Genomic DNA, 10,435 nt, shown 5'->3' with positions numbered 1-10,435 from the left:
CAGGCATTTGATTATAGCTTTTACACCCCTCCAAAGTATACTGAAATTCCTGCCCTGAAAGCTGGCAGTTGTGAAACGAAGGAAGAAAACATGCTATTGTTCAGCCTGGAAGTGTCTGCAGCCAAGAACAACAAAGGTTCCTCTCCCGCCATTTCTGTCACCAACATTCACACTCCTTCCTATTCCACTTTAGGATTTTATTTGGAACAGGGCTCCAAAATACATAAATAAAGAGATAAAGTCAGAGGGCCAGCACAGACGACCAGGGGTCAGGGAAGGCTCTACTGGCAGACCAGACGGAATAGGAATAAATGGGAGTAAACAGATGTTACATAACAACAATTTTTCTAAAATTATTTTAGCAACACAAGGGGAACCTTGGCAGTCTTAAGACATTTAATCAGTCAGACTTTCTATAAACAAACATGTAACTTAATTTTAAATGTCACTTCTTGCTAGGGTTCGGTTTCAGGTTGTTAACACACAGGCCTCCTCAGGGAGAAGAGTTCAAGGACAATTTCTGAACACAAAAGTGAAAGAGGACAAAAAGTTCACTTGATCCTGAAAAGCACAGTCCCATTTTGAATAGCAATGTGTAAGCCAGGGGAGGACCAAGACTTTCTATGTAATGGTGATGGATTGAGCAAGGCCTGTTCTATAACTAGATAAATCATGCCCTGCATAACTCTTAATTAGCCAGAAAATGCATTTTCTGCAGTCTTAAGATTCTCTGTTACAGAACCCAAAACCTTTGAGGATTTGAATTTCAAAAACTGGCAGGGTGCAATAAAACACTGCAACTTGAATAAAATATCTTCATGTATGGTAGAGCATATTCTGGAGTAGAAGCTGAGGAGCCATCATCCTTCTCTCACTGTGTAAAACAAACCTGTTCTTCTGAGAGAATTTCAGTTCATAGGCTCAGAATTAGAAATGCAAGACTTTGTACTGATGCACAGCCTTCTCCTCTTTCTTCCAGATCAAGGGCATCACAAAGACAGAAAAATGTCTTGGAGAGAAAAATAGGTTCATTTTCCTCAGACAACTACACTATTATCTGCTTGCTCACAAGCATCCTCATTTTTCCTTGCCTTTTGAAATAGAATCTCCTTTTGAGCTACTAAAATCAGGGCACTAAAACTCACATCTGAACCCAAAACCTCTAGGGTCAGCAGGCAGTTTGTCTCCTTGCATGGCACCTGGCTGCATTCATCCCATATAGGTTAAATTATTCTCTAATGCAAAGCAACTTTTTTATCAGTTATAAAATAATAAACAGATTACAAATCCAGCTAGATTAAAACACTAGAAAGGCATTAGGGAGCTCACTTATAAATTTATGCTCAGATTAGCTGAACTACTTAAAGACTGCCTCATCCAAGCAAGGTTTCTTTTTCAATGCAACCAGTTTTCAGGCACAATTCATGCATGTCTCCCAAAGAAGAAAATGTACATTCTAGACATTTCACCATCTTGAGGCAAGGTGCTAAAAAAAACCTGTCTGCCACCTCTGTTAGTACTTCAAGTTTTGATACCATTAACATGTTTCATATGACCTCATTCTTTAAACCAAGGGGGCACCTAGCAGTTATATTTTACAGTTTCCCTAGATATACAGTGTGACTTCCCAATCAGTTCTTTTGGTGAAATTAACACACGTCCAGACAGGATTTAGGAACACTATAATTGGGTCCATAGCTGTGGGTGGAACGGAAGGAAGTTGGAAGATATTTTTAACGTATCATGCTAAATTGCTCTAAGTGCAATACTCCAACTGTAGTCATGTTTGACTTGGAGCAGAGCAGATTATAAATCAGATATCTGGATATTGGTCAGTGCAATTTATACCTTCAAACAGAGGATCATGTAGTAGTAGTTTCCAGGATATTTTTTTCTAGGCAATGCTAAGGAGTTTCACATTTTACATTTTTGTTGAAGAACTGGGCATGTTTGAAGTTTACCCAAATTAGTCAGACATTGTGCAAATTGATGTGGGCTAGAAACCTGTGGCAATAGCCCTTTTTTCCCTCTCCAACATATATGCAACATTATCAGCCACAATTCCAGTATGTCTTCCTTAAGTTTTTTCAGGATAACAAATTACGTTCTTAAAGTGTAGAAGGGAAATGAGGTATAAAGAATATGCTAAAAAAATAGATTTGCAAACCAGATTATGCCCATCCATAATTTCAAAGGGTATATACAGTCATATAAAACTGGCACCATCTGGTATAAAGATGTATCCTCATGTGTAATCAGCATTAAAATACACTTTTACTTTCTGTCTGTATGTTAAACTGGTTAGTACTACAGACCAATCTGAGAGTAAATTAGATTATCCTTTGACCTCTGTTTCTTCCAGAGAATTAGCTTAACTGCATGATCATATTTACCAACACTTCAAACTGTGAGATATTATTGTTTTATACTCTACTGGTGATGTCGGAACCAAAAATACCACTTAACCCTGTAGGATTTCCCTGTAGGATAGTGTATCCTACAATACCCCTGTAGGATTCGATGATAGGATGAATGGGGAAATTCCCATATTAGCATTGAATATGAAACCACTGACACAGCGCTCCATTGCTAGATTGGACTCTATTCAGGTGTCCAGTTTTGTAGAATCCCCCAAATGTTAGAGTTATTCCTGTTGAGGATGTTGCCCTATAGTGGATATACCAGAAAATTCCCTGAGCTAGAAATATGAGCTCAGCCTTAATGCTTTGTTCTCAGTATAGGAAGGAACCTACAGACGTTCAACAGTGCATTATAATGAATCATATATCCTATATGCCCAATCTACAGTAAAATCTGACCAAGTAATTTATTTTGTATACAAAGAAAAGAATGATTTTATATGTATTTAAAATTTTCCAGGTGTTTCCAATTTCAAGATGTCAAAGAAAGGTGCATCTAAACATCTAAACCAAGATTTATTTATTAATTTTTTGTGTGTGTGATGGAGCTGGTGTCATCTTAGAGTACTTCAGTCCAAAATGAATTTGTAGTTCTTAGGAAATTCTTGAGAAACCTATGATGGAAAAAGGAGGAGACAGATTTCTGCTACTTAGAGACGGTAACAGGTTTCCTAAAACATAAACTACCAGAATTTCAGTCTGTGTATGGTTTTGGAAGGGACTTTTCTAGTTTAGAAAGTAGTCATGTTAAAAACAACCAACCAAACAAAATTACACATTTTAAAAAAGCTGTAAATACTCATTTTACTCTTAGTTTTGCTCCTCGTTCTGTTTTGTATTTAATTCTGAATAGGCATGTAGGTAATTGTTGCAGATCAAGATGCAATTAGTGCTAATACTTTTCTTCATACATCTCTAAAGTCTGAGTATCAGATTCCTTTTAAATGTGAGTGGCCCTTTTCCCAAGTGAAGCAAAAAGGAGAGCCAGTTCATATTAGTTATGATTCTATTCTGGCAAGAAGTTAAACCATTTCACTCTGGACATCCCTTTTTACCTCAAGTAATAAAGACAGGTCTGGAAATCCAATTACTGTCTCTTGTCTGTTTTTTTTTTTTTGTTTTTTTTTTTTTAAAGGACTTAGAAAAGGTCTCAATGAGGGAGAGACCCAGAAAATTTATTTAGAAGGTTTTGTTTTTAAAGTGTATTCTTATTTCCTTACTGTTTAGAGCTTGGATTTTAAGTGATGTGATTACAACATAAATACACTATATTTTAGGACTGTTAAGCCAATTTTTTTTTTTTTTTTCCCCGTCTGCAGCACCACAGAAAAAAGTTACAGGTTTTCTGCATTCTCTTTGCATCTCTGGTACTGACCTGCATCTCAGTCCAAATGGCAATGGCAAAATTTTATGTTTATCTGGAAAAAAAAAAGCTGTTAAGAATAAAGAGAAGCATTATTTCACAAAATTAGTTTTGACCATGCATACGTCCCTTTTGATTTTATTCCTTCTAAGATGAGAGTAAAGGTGTGTGACAAGAACAGGTGCAGAAGTCTAGGTTTTTAAAATGTCTGGAAGGCCAGTTTCAAAGCACGGCAGGAAAAAATATCAAGCTTACAGTTCTTGTTCAGTCAAAACAAAGAGGCACATTTTAAACACTAAGTATTAGCAGTAGCCATTTCACACATGACTTGGACAAAAGGTCACTGGAGAAATAGATTCAAAGAAATATGGTATGCACAGAAAATGTAGGAAGAGCAAATGGAGGCAAATACATTTCATGGAAGGTTAATGTTATTACGTCCAATTTTTTTTGAAAAGAACAAAAGTATGCAAAAATGGTAGCAGAACTGATAATATTACGTGACTACAAAACTACAGAATAACAAAGCCAAGACTGCTGAGAAGTAGGTGGTCTACCAGTAATGTAGTATCTGGTCATGAGATAATGCCATTTCCAGGCTGAGCTTGGTCAAAAAGCATCTCTTAGATGCTAACATGAGGCCTTAACTCTCATTAATATTTCACCTCCACGTCTGTGCATGGCATTTTATGTATCGCCGTTCTCGGTTAAAAAAAAAAAAAAAAAAAAAAAAAGGAACAAACTTTTATTAACAAATCATGCAAATCATGAAAAAGTGGTTTCTTTCTAACTTCAAATTACTTTTGGGATCCACTTTTTTTGACTCACAGTGTGAGTAAGACTGGGAAATTCCAAAGTTTTGTAACTTTAATTTCGTTCCAGTGATCTGCAAGCAGAAATTCCAGGAAAGTTCCCTATTGGAAACTGTAGTCGTGGTGTTTGGCAAGCCAGCTGGACTCCCTCAGCTGTTGGTTCCCTGTCCCTGGGCCCACGTGCGGGTTGGGGCTTTCAGAATGGCTGCTCACAGCGGGAGGTGGCGGAGTCACCACATTTCTCCTTCTCCTTCTCAGGGTTTGCCTGCTCCTGAGAGGCTGAACCTTATGCATAGGCACTTCTGCAGGTTACAGCTGAAAATGAATCTCTAAGCCAGCCTGGCTGCGTTGGTGAGACAGAGCTTTCTGATCCCCTCTTTGAAGCCATGACATTAACAGCAGTGGCCAGGCCAGCTGCCCTGTGGTTTTATGGCTCTCCAGCAATGGGGCTTGAACACATCCTGGCAGATCTGCTCTGGACCTCTGGGCCCTGGAAACCCAATCTGCTCATCAGCACATGAAAACATCGGGGATGTTGATGTTGTTGCTGCCAACCTGCCTGGCAGATCCTGTAGAAACCCTAGTAACTCCTGCTTGATTAAAGTTGAGGGAAGCATATACAATTTCCTCAAGAAGAAGTTATGAAAATAGTTGAGTTTTGGTGAGAAAATACCAATCCATCTTAAGTGAAGGTTTAGTACCTAACTCATGTTTGTAGCTCTCTTCCAAATTGTGGATAAATATGATTTGGTCTCTCAGAAGCATTCCCTCAGTTCTCCCTGAAACACCTTTTCAGTAGCACAAGCAGCGAGCTGATATTTAGGCAGATGAGTTCATTATTGGCTTGGATTTTTAAGAATGACTGTATCATGTAGTAGTTATGAAACTACTTTTCCAGACTTTTGTCTAATCCAATTTTGCTCCTTATTAAACTGCAAGCCCTTTAGGAGCAACAACCTTTTTCTTCTTCTGTATTTGTTCTGCTGTACATGATTTTAACATAACATGAATCTGGTATATACTATTGATTTTTCTTAATCCAAAAAAAAAAACAAACACAAAAACCAAACCATTGAAATATATCTTCCTGAACAGAAATATGAAGCGCCTGGGATATTAATTACGTATAGCTCATTTAGATTCCAAGATACAGTTGTAAACAACCTGGTTATATCCATCCCATAACTAGAACATAATCTGGTAACTGGAAAAAGGTTAAAAAGATAATTATTTATCCTACGGTGTCTTAAACTAACTTTGGATATGTGCTTCAAAAGGTTTTGAATAGATATTTCCCTTAAATGATCTCTATTTCCTTAATGGCTTTGACTATGTGTTAGCAAAAATTGCTGATGGAGTTGGGAGGAATTACTAAGAAGGGACAGCATAGCTTATTATACATGAAGAATGACCATGAGGCTTAGAAAAATAATTGTGAAAAGAAAAATAGTATGAAACTTAAACTCGGAGAAAAAGGCATTAATAAGAATTTCTGCTATGAGCCTATTAGGATTAGGCCTATTAGGATTTGCAAAACAGAAGAGATCTGAATATATTAGCAACATAAAGGACTAGCCTTTTATAAGTTTTCCAACTAGATTCAATATTTCAAGCAGTGATGAAGAAGTATTAATAAAGGAAGCAAAAATATCTGCTGTGGGCAATGTTCCAGAAAATTAATTCTAAAATACAGCCGTCAGATAAGGGAGGTCATGGTGATGCAGGAAGTCTCTTCCAGGTACACATTTCTATGCCTCTTGGCACACTTCACTGTATAATTTCATTATTTAATCTTCATTAAAAACCTGTCCAGAAAAGCAAGGAAAAATGGATTTGGACTTCTGATTAGAGCAAGAGAGCAGGCAACACTGATATTAAAGTAACTCCTTATTTTCCTTATGCATCTGTTTGCCCATCTGAGAAACAACAAAGTCATTTTCCCAGTTTTGTAAACGTAATTAAGCTAATTAAATACTCATCAGTCTGAATGATGAATTAAGCACACTTTGCTCTGTCTCTGTCCGGTATCATGACTCACGGCTGTCTGACATTACAACCAAAGTAATCAAAAACAACTAGCTTTAATCTAGGCCTTGGCAGCACCTAAATTTACTGTTGCCTCCTTTTTTTATGAGATCTTCAAGCACTTCAGATGACCAGGGTGCTGCTTCTGTCCGGTATCATTCCTGACTTAGTAGATTGCAGATCTCCCAGAACAAGCAGGAGACTAAGTGTTTCTCCAGCAAAACCCATGGAAGGGGCCCAGCAGTACAAAGGATAGTTTCCACTAAATTTTAGCAGGAAATATGCAATTGTAGCAAGAATATGGGCTTAGTATTCTCCTGTCCACACTGAGCAATGTTAACTAGACTGAGGGAGCCAATGCTTCTTTCCTCTCATCCAGTGAAACTGGTATTGTTGCTACTGCTAGCATCATTTTAATAGGCAGAGTAGAGAACGTTCTCATCCTTGTAGCTTGTCTGATGAGGAGAGGCAAATAGGCCACTGTCAGCTAGCTTGAGAAGACCATTAAACCCATTTTTTCTGTTTACTAAATACTTAAACCACTAAGTTGGCAGCAGCAATAACTCCCTGAGGGGCAGGCAGGTCAGACATAATCCCTTATGCTCATCCTTTGGGTGATTCACACCATAGGAGGACATGTAATGTACCATCTAATATACCAAGACAAAGAGCCTGAAAGCTGAATGATGCACACTGCCTGTTTCCTCGGGCCCTTAGCTAGAAAATATGATAGGATAATCTCCCGAATGAATGGTAGATCATGAATCCTATGATTTTTTTTTGCAATATTCCAGACATCTTTTTGGACATTTTCCAGTCATTGGAATGTCTTTTTATCCTAAAATACCACAAAAGATTAAGGTGATTGAGAAATCCTCTCTGCAAAGTGGGAGTTTATTTTTAGAAAAACCTTCAGATGTCAGCTTTAATAAGTACATGATGCCTGATCTCCATGGTCACGTTGTGATGAAACTTAAAAAGACCTGCTAATCAAACAAAGTATTTTTAGAAGAATCCTAATGGGAATTAAGTACTGCAGCACCTTATTAAAATGTTCTACCATGGGGTGGTCTTCGCAGTCCCGAGTTAAGTGCAAAGGCTCCCCTGCATGATGTATGAGAAGAACTGCTACCTAACATTTGGATTCTCAACAGTGCATATTCTAAAAAATAAATTGACGTAGATAGCTAGTAGGTAGATCCACAGAGACAGATAAGATTTCCTCTCTTCCTCTGTACAGAATGTCAGACAGGCATGTTTACAGCTGAAAGTATTTTCACAAAAACAAAGTCTTCCTAGGGCCTAAACTCTTTTTTGTTTAACTGCATGCACATTTAAATGATAGATGGAAGAGCAGCTGCCCATACTTCCTACTCAGTACCTCAGTGGTTAGCACCACCATACACCACACAGAGGCCCAGGCTCACCATGTTTCTCAGCCTTACTGAAGTTTGACCTATGCCTCCTAGTGCAGAGCTTTAGTTACCAGGCAAGACGTTTTTGGGGGGGCACCTTCATGTTTAGTTTTATATTCAAGAGCACCTTCATGATTAAAAATAATCGTGAAGGTGCTCTTGAGAGGTACGTTCAAATCCTGGGCTAAAAGGCTTTGTAGGCATTGTGAGAAAAGGGGCACCAAGACACCATTTTTTTGAATTGTCCACTCATTCTTTGAGTCCAAACAAGCATGATTCACAGCACCACAGCTAGTCATACAGCCAAAGTCAGGATTTCATTGAGTTTGTAGGATACAGAGGTGGTTCATCATAAAAAACTATTTGCAGATGTGGCAGCTGTCCCTCCGGGCACTCTTGTTGAGTAGACCTTAGATAGGAAGCCTCACTCTCCTGATTTGCAGATAATCAATGCAGTTTAATATTATCCTAATTTGGAGGGCCAATGTGATTCCAAGTAATTAAAACTTCCTAGCTGGTTGGAAGTGAACTCTCCTCAATGACAGTTCATGTTATATTCTGTTTGTAAATATGCAGACTGGGACACGTCCTGTCCTCATTTCACAGCTGTAAGTAAAATGATTCTAGCTTTATAGCAGTGTCAGTGAGAGCAAGGTTCCTCACCTAGTCCTTCAAGGGTCAGATTTTAAATGGTGTCATTTGGTATTGCTCCTCCGAGTCCTGTACAAATGTGCTGAATCACGCAGCTGAGCACTTATTGCAAGATGCTCTTCTTGCCTTCAGCCCCAAGGCTCCAGACTGGTCTACCTTCCGTTTTTTGTTGATTTTACATTTCAGTCTTTTAATCAAAATGCTTTGCAGTACCACATTGTACACTCAAACTTCTGTGAGGCATTTTACATCAGCACTATTACTTTTAGCAACTGTGTGTGTAATCTCATGAAAAAAGGTCGAATTAGCTTGTCAAGCTCTATCTGCCATAAACAGTGTTGAATGATTTCAGTTAATGGATAGAAATATAATCACCTTTATTTCTCTATTATTTATCAAAGTCATGCTGACACATCTTACTTGTATCACTCCAGTCACTCTTTTTAAGTAACTGGGGATTTACCGATAAGGAATTCAAATTCACTTTGCCGTAGGTCATGATATGGCAATGACTATGTTATATCCCATTCCCACTGAAACAGAGCTATAATCACTTGCTTTTTCCAGTTTTCCAAAGCTCCTCTATTAGCCCAAGCTTTACCAAAAATTAATACAAATATTTGTAAGCCCTTGAGACAAGGTTGGGTGCAGCTCATTGAATCCTGCCTCTTCAGGTGGTTATTTTTAGTAGCTGTTGCTTACCAACCTACTCAGTTGCTGTTGGAATAGAAAGTATTTCATTATCATAGGAGACACTGTATTAACATTGGCTTTTCCACAACAAGAGAAGCATTCATTTTTTTTCAGCTGATGAGAGTATCTGGAGAGATAAGTAAGCTAGAATATAAGGGTTTTGCCGCATGACTTAGACAACAGTAAACTAAACTCACATTGAATGGACAAATCCAACTGAGGATCCACAGAAAGCCAACACAGGGAGGGACAGGATTAGGCTGGATTTAAGGTGAGCTGGACCAGATGACAAAATCTCAGACTATTTGAGGGGACTGATATATCCATAAGGCAGAATAGTGTACTGCAAATATCTACCAGTTCACATCCTAAAAGTAGCATGGCCATGCTAGCACAACTTTGCATGCAAATTGGCTAGCCCTTGTTTAATCAGCCCTTAGTGGTTTTCTCTGGGCAGAAATTTTCCATTCTGCTCTCATATTTGCAGTTGTTTCAGCAGATCTTAGTGAATATATGTCAGATGTCATTTGGTGGTTCTTACACTTCACTCACTTCACTTTCTGTCCCTGATATACCAGGGGATGAGTGATGAGTGACTACTGAAAAGGGAATGTGTTGCTGGGAGGGTTTATTTATTTTTTTTTCCTTTTTTTTCCTTTTTTTTTTTCTTTTTCCTTCTGGGTGTTGCAACCTGCTATATATTAAAATGAACAAGTTCATATCTGCAAAGCGAGGCGTGAGTGTTTATTTTATTCACTGTTACTTGACAGATTCTCAAGATTATTAACTTCCAAAATATTATACACTTTATTATATTGCTTATTGTCTTTGTATGGTGTCATTGCAAGTTAGAACCTGAGTTCTAACCTTGAAAATCAAAATGATATTATTTAACAGCTGTAAACATCATTCTACAAGCATATTTACCTAAAATAACTCAAAATACTGCCCTAAGCTATTAATGCACTTTATACTGAAAAAAAATAATATATATATGTGTGTGTGTGTGTTTGTGCGGTATTAGAAAATAAAATTCAAATCAAAGCTAACAACCTT

Source organism: Anser cygnoides, chromosome 4, assembly GCF_040182565.1.
Source record: "Anser cygnoides isolate HZ-2024a breed goose chromosome 4, Taihu_goose_T2T_genome, whole genome shotgun sequence".
Lineage (NCBI taxonomy): Eukaryota > Metazoa > Chordata > Aves > Anseriformes > Anatidae > Anser > Anser cygnoides.
This window is presented reverse-complemented; position numbering follows the sequence as displayed.